At 39.5% G+C, this 9,206-nt stretch overlaps 1 long non-coding RNA gene across 1 annotated transcript; it reads left to right on the top strand.

Annotated features, from left to right (window-relative positions):
- Nucleotides 1-9,101, top strand: LOC117511190. Its single transcript, XR_004560906.1, has 3 exons — nt 1-11; nt 1,292-1,297; nt 8,759-9,101. It is a non-coding gene; the product is annotated as an uncharacterized LOC117511190 (long non-coding RNA).
- The last annotated feature ends 105 nt before the right edge of the window (nt 9,102-9,206 follow it).

Here is a 9,206-nt window from a genome sequence, read left to right as displayed (position 1 = left end):
TGACTATTTTGGTATTGTTACTCGAACTGCGCATGTGCGAAGGGATCATTCAGTGCTTTCAGCATCGTCCTCTGGGAGTCAGGAGGGATGAAATGGAACCATTGTCAGTTAACCCAGTTCATCGCTACATCTACAAGTGCAAGTTAAAACTCTACCATGCAAAGTGAAAGCCATACATCAACAACATCCAGTTGCTCCAATTCAAGAACCTTGAGTACAGACTGCTGTGGGACACAACAACGAACCTGTTGCTAGTAGAAGATACAAATCATCACTTTTACAGCCAGTTTATTTGAGACAAGTCAGGGGATGTACACAAACATTTCCATGCCTCTGAATATGTCCTGGACTCAATCATGATGAAATACAAACAGTATGGTACTGTATGGTAAATCTGCCTGCAAGAAGGAAAAAAGTGAAGGAAGCCACCAAGTGAAGAAATTGTGCATCATGTAAGTTTTGTCTGTCCTCTTCCTGGTGGACCAAAGGATCTACAGACCCTGGACCAGGGTCAGGTCTCCTGTGTGCCTTCTGGCAAACAGTAGCTAAAATTTCACATCTTTTTTTTTTTTTTTTTTAGAAAAGCTTTTGCTGTTGGCCATAAATAAATGTTCAGCATTTTGACTGTAAGTCGTAGTACCTCACTTGTGTACCTGATGGCGGTGTTGTGACAGAAACCATTTTTCAGTCTCACCTTGAATATTTTTCCATCACATTGCCATGGAGATGATCTTGGCATAAAGCCGCCTCAATCTCTGTAACCATGAAATTATGCTGGAGGTTCGGTGAGCTCACATTAGCCCGACAACCGGCCCAGTAGAGCTGAAACAACTAATCGAGTTAATCGATTAAAATCGATTATTAAAATAGTTGTCAACTAATTTAGTCATTGATTAGTTGCTAATAACTTTATTTTACTGCAAATGTTTCATGTCTTCCATATAATCAACCGAGCTTTGCTTTGAATCTTGAACCAAAGAAGGAGTGCTTTGAGCTGCTGCTTCGTTGGTTTCATTTGTTTTGTTTTGCTTTATCTTAATTTTTCCCCACTAAAACACTAAAGAGCATATGTCTGTGAGGAATATTTACCTTTTCAATGTTAAACTGACCTGTTAAGGTCTTCTGAAACAGTTGATAGATGTATTTTATGCTAACACCGATGCTAATGCGTTAACATGTCTATGGCGTTTTCAATGTTAAAGTTAGCATTAAGCTGCTAGCATTTCAGCATGTTTGTACATTTGTTTTCTGTATAATAATTAATGGCTCAGCATTTGTTGTCGTAAAAGAGTCAAATGTATTACAAACTATAATATTTTTTAATTTATTTTTATTTATATATTAATAATAGCAACAATAATAATGGTAATAATAAATAATAATGCTACAATACAATTTTAGAGAAAGAGACATGAGTCACGTGTCATTGTGAAATGACCACATAGTTTACAAGTTATACAGAGAATGTTGCACATATAATGAGTCAGGCTACAGTTTTTGATTTAGGTTTTATGGTTAACTGGTCATGCTAATTGCTCATTTGCAGCAACAAAAATACCTCTTTTTCACCATATATTTTATAACATGTATATGTTTCAATGTTGTTTTATGGCAACTCAGCACTTTGATAAAGCAATGCCATTTGAAATAATTATTTTTGTTCTTTATTATTTTATATTTCAACAACCAAGGGACATCTGACGATTTGTTGATTTTCAAGTATTTGAAGTTTTCAAATAATGTTCTGTTGTTAAATAAAGTGATGGAAGGAGAGAAAAATTGTTTCCCTGGCACATATTAAAAAAAATTCCCCGCTAATCCGATTAATCGTGTCAAAACCCCATCAGATTCATCGATGATCCAAATAATTGTTTGTTGCAGCCCTATGGCCCAGCTATGAATTTTGGGGGCTTTATTGACCTCGATGGCTGAAAACCCAAAGATGGAAACGTCACTGCCAAGATCCGTCTCTAGGAGTTTTACAGCTTCACTGGGTCGCACTCTTCCACTGGTCTCACTGAATCCAAGGATTCATTTAGATGAATCCATGTTTCCCTCCCAGAGTCCATCTGTTTTTTATTTGTTCATACCTTTGTGCTGCTATTAGTGCTTCAGAGCTGCTACCTTTAATATGGACGTGTTCCCGTGTGTTTTTGCTGCTGTTCCACATCATGACGGGCACTTCGTATTTACTATTTGGCAATGAAAATGCTGTTTTTCTGTTATCATGACGATTTGAAAGATTCCACAGTGATCAAACAAATGAGTGGATGTTTTCGCTCTCTCACCCTCATGCCGTCATGCCAGGAGCTGCTGAATGTTGCATCAAAGGCCCAGCTGATGGTCGTGCGACGTGGAATGGAGGCTTTTCTCTTAATCACTGCCTCAGTGTCTCCGATGGATCTTCATGGCGTCAATGCCACGTGTACAGCTGCTGCTCCATCCTCAACCTCATGAAGCATTAAACAGCTCCTGAGGGACTGCAGGAGACCGAGGGCCAAAGAGAGTGAAGAATAAAGACAAGACCAGGTGCACTTGCCTTGCACTGCAGCACGACACAGGAAGTGATTTATCCATCAGCAGGCCCACAGGAACTGGCTTTCACCATTAGCTAATGAGTCCTATTCACCGCAACAACACACAACGCTCCCTAGGGTCTCAAAGTGCCAAAGCCCCCCCACAGTCCATCTCACACACACATTTTGGTGGGAATTTTGTTTATTTTCTAAAATTTCAGTTAACAGAAGATTCATTTATATTCAGTCGAGGAGGCAAAATATACACTTGCATAAAGTTTTTTTGTACACTGAATTTAAATTTGGTAAATATTGATGTGAACTGTGCCAAAGCATCACAATAAATATCTTTATGCCTCAAATTGTGAAGCACAGAAGCTGTTATTTCACAAAATGAACTTTTAGAAAATCTGCTAGAAAGTGTTCTACAAACAAATCAGTGGAGCTGACAGTCGATTCAAATCAATTTATTTATACAGCAGCAAATCACAACAAACATAGCCCCAAGATGGTGCACATGCGCAAGGTTCAAGTCTTACCCAGCCCAAAAGCAAGGCCACTGATGACTGCAGTAAGAAAACAGGTGATTTTTGATTACAGGAAGAAACCTAAAGCTGACCAGACTCAGGCTGTGTACCAATTCAGCATCTGTATCCTTGTATGGCTGTGTCCCAGTTTGGATCTGCAACCTTTTTCAGAGATGTACCTCAAGGCAGGGTCTGCATCCTTCTCAGGGTGATCTCCAAATTGAGGGTCTGCACCCTTCTAAGGGCAGTCTCCCTATTCAGGGTCTGTACCCTTTTAAGGGCGGTCTCCTAATTCAGGGTCTGTACCCTTTTAAGGGCGGTCTCCCTATTCAGGGTCTGTACCCTTTTAAGGGCGGTCTCCTAATTCAGGGTCTGTACCCTTTTAAGGGCGGTCTCCCTATTCAGGGTCTGTACCCTTCTAAGGGCGGTCTCCCTATTCAGGGTCTGCACCCTTCTAAGGGCAGTCTCCCTATTCAGGGTCTGCACCCTTTTAAGGGCGGTCTCCCTATTCAGGGTCTGTACCCTTCTAAGGGCGGTCTCCCTATTCAGGGTCTGCACCCTTCTAAGGGCGGTCTCCCTATTCAGGGTCTGCACCCTTTAAGGGCAGTCTCCCAATTCAGGATCTGTACCCTTTTAAGGGAAGTCTCCCTATTCAGGGTCTGCACCCTTCTAAGGGCAGTCTCCCTATTCAGGGTCTGCACCCTTCTAAGGGCAGTCTCCCTATTCAGGGTCTGTACCCTTTTAAGGGCAGTCTCCCAATTCAGGATCTGTACCCTTTTAAGGGAAGTCTCCCCATTCAGGGTCTGCACCCTTCTAATTTTTGTATTTCTTGTATTTAAATGGTATAAACAAATTAGAATGTGTGAAATTCCAAGTGTTCCAATACTTTTGGAGGGCACAGTATCCTAACCTTATGATGAGTGCAAAATGAGTGTGGTATTATTAGTTTTGTTTAAGAATGTTTAATTTTCACTGTCGCTGCACTTTGCGTTAAATCATAGTCATATCGTATATCATATTGATATGGCAATATTGAGAGATACGATAATTTGGCCAAAACTAGCTGAAAACTTTGAATATTAATTTACATCTACATTTTTAAAAAATGCTTAAAGTGACAGGAGGTTAAGAGGGCTGTAATTAGGGGGATCAGCTGAAAAGCATGGGGGGCAGAGCCCCTCCAGAAGCTCAAAAAGCAAAATAAGGAAAACTGTTAAAAAGGCAGGCGGTCTGAAGCTGAAAGGTTTTAATCATGCTTATGCTCCCAAGAACCATTTTTCTGAAAAACGTCTGAAGGACCTAAGGACATGGTTTGATGGCAAGGAGCTTTTCCAGGCATGTGAGAAGCAAATAAAGAAAAATGTTTAAAAAGGCGGGGGTCTTGGGGGGGGGTGGAGCCCCCCCAGAAGCTGAAAGGTGCTCCCCTGAAGCATTTACTCAAAATAAAGTCTGAAGGACCTAAATGACATGGTGAGATGCTGACGAGCTTTGCTCATTCATTTCTGTGACATATGCATATTCACATGACCATTTGCATCATAAAAGGGCCCTCGTGCTTTGTGTTGAGTCTCCAAAAACAACTTTTTTTTTTCTTCCTAGTACTAGCATCAGCAAACTTTTGCCATACTTGTTTAAAATATATCAAACTCACCTGTGTCTGCTGAGGGAACAAATCGTAGCCTTTCTTCTTTGTTTTATAAATTGCTGACATGACTCACAGCTATTCTGCGCCCCCTACAGGCCTGGGAGTGCACTTTAAAGTGCTCAATTATGCTCTTGAGATCAATCCACCCCGGTAACTCACCCCATGCTATATCTCAATTCAAGGGCCGCCTCGGAAGGCTGTATTCGCCAACCGCATACATCACAGTGACATGACTGGGCTGTCTGATTTTAAAGGCTCTTTGGAATGCAGTTGTCTTTCTCCCAAAGACATGAAACAGTAATAAAAACAGGATACAGCAATAGAAAGGCAGCAGATTTTTGTATGTGTGCAGAACAAACCAGGTTTATGGAATGATTTGGGCAATGACAATGGCCACTATGCTAGCTTACCTAGCTAAGGTTGCTAGGTAACAACACAGGGCACGACCAAGATAAGCAAACACAATTGTAATAGCCACAGTCTCATTTCAGAATGGTTAGCTCAGCCCAGGGGTGGATTGACCATTAAGAGTACCAGGATTTTTCCTGGTGGGCCGAACAATGAATGGACTGATGGCAGCCTTTTTTTTTTTCCCTCATGGTAACTCTCCCCATAGACATTATAAAGAGTAGACGCCGCATTGGGTGTTGAGGCGCAAGAAATCTTGGACCGGTCATCGTGATTACATCATAAGGCACAGTAAAGGCTTGATTTTATATTCTTTCTTATTTTTTAATCTTTCTATATTAAAGTTGCTTTGTTTGTTATTTTCTCTGTTCCGTAAAGTTTCTTTTAACACTGTGTAAAGCCTTATATAAATATAATGCATTATTATTAGTATTATAATAATGTGCTGAGAGCTGCAGAGAGCTCTGTATACAGTCCTCTTTTAGTGCTTTTAGCTGGAAAACTTTCACAAGTTTGTACATGTGTAAATATGGTTTGGGGTGGGGATGTCATGTTCTTGTGTTAATTTCACAATTTACATTTACATTTTATTCTCTCTCCGCTTTGTACAGCTTTGGAACTCTTTCTCTCTCTGAACTGATATTGATACACTATGTGACACACACACACACACACACACATTATATATATATATATATATATATACACATACATACATACATACACACACACACACACACAGAGTTGTATGCAAACGTTTGGGCACCCCTGATAATTTTTTGGATTTTCCTTTATAAATCATTATTGTCTGGATCAGAAATTTCAGTTAAATATATCATATAGCAGACGAATACACTGATATTTGAGAAGTGAAATGAAGTTTCTAGTATTTACATAAAGAGTGCAATAATTATTTAAACAAAATTAGGCAGGTGCATAGGTTTGGGCACCCTTGTCATTATAAATACATTTAGTTCTAATTATTGGAACACAAGATTGGTTTGGTAAGCTCATTGACCCTTGACCTCCTTACACAGGTAATCAATTATGAGAAAGGGTATTTAAGATGGCCATTTGCAAATGTTTCCCCTCTTTGCATCTCTTATAATGAGTGGCAACATGGGAGCCTCTAAACAACTCTCAAATAACCTGAAAACAAAGATTGTTCAACATCAGATAAGCTGAAGCGAAGGATGGTGATAACAGTCAGTCAACCCACAGACCTCTTCCAAAGACCTAAAACATGATCTTGCTGCAGATAGTGTCTCTGTCCATCGTTCAACTATACAGTGCACTTTGCACAAGATGCTGCTGTAATGCAGAGGAAGCCTTTTCTGCGTACACACCACAGAGTTGCTTGAGGTATGCTAAAGCACATTTGGACAAACCAGCTTCGTTTTGGAATAAGGTGCTGTGGACTGATGCAACTAAAATTGAGTTATTTGAACATAAGGGGCAGTATGCATGGCTGAAAAAGGAATGAATGATTGAATGAATGAATAAGTTTTATTCGGCACGCACATAAACAAAATACCAACAAAAGAATCTCTTACTAACAAAACAAACTGAAAAAAAACAAACAAGATAATACAACAATAACAAAGGATTTCCCAATTGGGTGCGGCCGAAAGGACCACAGAGCGTGAAAATCAGTTTAGTATTCAGAGTCTTAAGATGGATTAAATGCGCTGCGCTGGTCAAACGCATGGTGGCCCCATGGCTCGTCAGCACGGCTGATGCTGCGTCTACTCTTTATAATGTCTATGACTCTCCTGGCCCAAGGAGAGAGACTGGCCCACAGAGCTCAGCAGCAGCCTGCAGACACAGCATAGGCCCAGTGGCTTGTCTGTCAAAAGAATACCTAACCCAATTGTGGCCCTATAGGCTACAGAGGCCAAGGAGACCCTACCATACATGTTCCAAACCCCCCACTCTCATCCAATCCAATCACCTTTAATGATAAGCAATCATGGGGGGGCAACATAGCAGAACATGATAAACAAAGCAAGCCACAAAATGGAGAAAAAGTGGTGCAGAAAAAACACCTCTCGCTACTGATGCTGGTAAGAGCAGAAAATTTTCAGAGATGTTTGCTCCGGAGGTCAGCCTAGCAGGGGTGCCTGCGGGTCCCGAGGGAGACAGAAATACCAAAGGACATCCACACCATGTCCAAATCACCTCAGCTGGCTCATTTTGTTGTGACGGAGCAGCGGCTCTACTCAGAGTCCCTCTTGGATAGTTGAGCCTCTCACCCTGTCCCACACTGTAAGCTCAGATACCCAACAGAGGAACTTTATTTCCAGCGCTTGTGTACGTGACCTTGTTCTTCCAGTTGTTACTCAAAGTTCATGACCATACGTAGGTGTGTAGTATAAACAGTCCTGCCTTCTGGCGCAGCTTTTTTTTTTTTTTTTTTAATCACCATGACAGTCCAGTACAACATCCTTAAAATCTCAGACGCAGCCCCAATCTGTTTATTTCATGTTCCCACTTGGAACAAGCCCCTGGGATACTTGATCTCCCCCATTTTGGGACATCACTCTCTCCTGACCAGTTAATTAATTTTTATGATATGCTCTTTTTTGTACTTCAGTGAAACATGTACCAATCTGTTTTGGGGCCAGTTTCCACTCTGACTGAGCAGGATTTTTATCAAATTTTAGCAAATATGACAGCTCTTGCTATGTAGGACAATGTTTAATAATTTTAAGTTGTCCATAAGGTGAGGGACACAACTTAAGTTGATTTTTGCCTGTCAGATTATCTTATTTTCACCAAACATTAACTCCTCTAATGTATAAAGTCAAGATCTGGCTGCATATTTGAGCAGCTTTTGCCACCATCTAGTGAGCAATGTGAGCATTTCAGGGCTTCGGATACATCTTAAGTCTTAAGATGTCAGAAATGTGATTTTTTTTTAAAGCATGTAGAGCTTTGACTTCCCAGTATAAATGTATTAAAACTTTGGATTTTGAGAGTTTTACAATTCTTGAGTTTTAATATACAAAAGTTTGCCGGAAGGATGGAATTTCTCCTGACTAGTACAAGTTATAGTTGTGAATAACTGTAGAGCTTTCCTGGAAATAATGCAAACAAATAAATGAATTAAACAAAAAGGCTGCATTAAAAACAGGCACAGAAGGTTTTTTAGTTTATGTTTTTATTGAAGTACCTGAGCAGCGAAAGAGAAAAAAAAAAAAAAACCCTACATATCAGCTCCAGGCCAAACAAAAGCTAACTGTAGTATATGTAGCAATTTCAAACAATCAATGAAATGTACATCAAAATAATACAATATGTCAGTAAGACAGCTAACATGTAATAAAGAATAGGAAATGACTAGAAAAGTTGACTATGTAGAACATAACCACTTAAATTTAACATACTCGATCACACTTTCCTGATGCATTCACTGGACACTGGTGGTTACATGACGCTTGTGTTTTCATGTGTTAAACATGTTGTAAACATGTTTTGTTGCAAAAAAAAAAAAAAAAAAAAATCACCTGGATGAACACTGACCAGGAAACAATAAATTTAGTCTCAATATCTGAAATCTGGACAATTACTAGTTCATTTACTAAATTCATACTGATGCAGTGGATCTTAATGTTCTACCAATTCTTGTCCAGTAATTACGTCCTTGAAACACTCTTTAGAAGAAAGAACTCTTTACCGCTCAACTGCATAAAAAGAAAACTAAATACATACATTTAGTACATGCAGTCTGGACGGTTAACAGTGTTGATGCAAAATGAATACATATAATGTCAGATAATGGTGAGAAATGTCTACAATTTAGAGCCCAACCAGTACTGAACTGTGTTGGGGGGGAGAACAATACTGATATTAGGGAGTTAAAAACAAAAAAAATTACAATACCAATATGTCTGCCTATATATACATTAAAAATGGAAATGATTACTAACGTTTCATAATCAAACCCTTATGACGAAGAAATGTAATTGAGGCTTGACTTTTTTACAGTATAAACAAGAACTTTATTATAAATAAATATAAATTTAACAGTGTCACATCACTCAGCATTTGCATAAAATAGACTTCTTGTCTATTTTGGCCCCACCCAGCTGTTGGCATAGAAATCGTCTC

The sequence above is a fragment of the Thalassophryne amazonica genome, chromosome 5, assembly GCF_902500255.1.
Source record: "Thalassophryne amazonica chromosome 5, fThaAma1.1, whole genome shotgun sequence".
Taxonomy (NCBI): Eukaryota; Metazoa; Chordata; class Actinopteri; order Batrachoidiformes; family Batrachoididae; genus Thalassophryne; species Thalassophryne amazonica.
The sequence above is the reverse complement of the archived record's forward strand: the minus strand, read 5'-3'. Positions and strand labels throughout refer to the sequence as shown.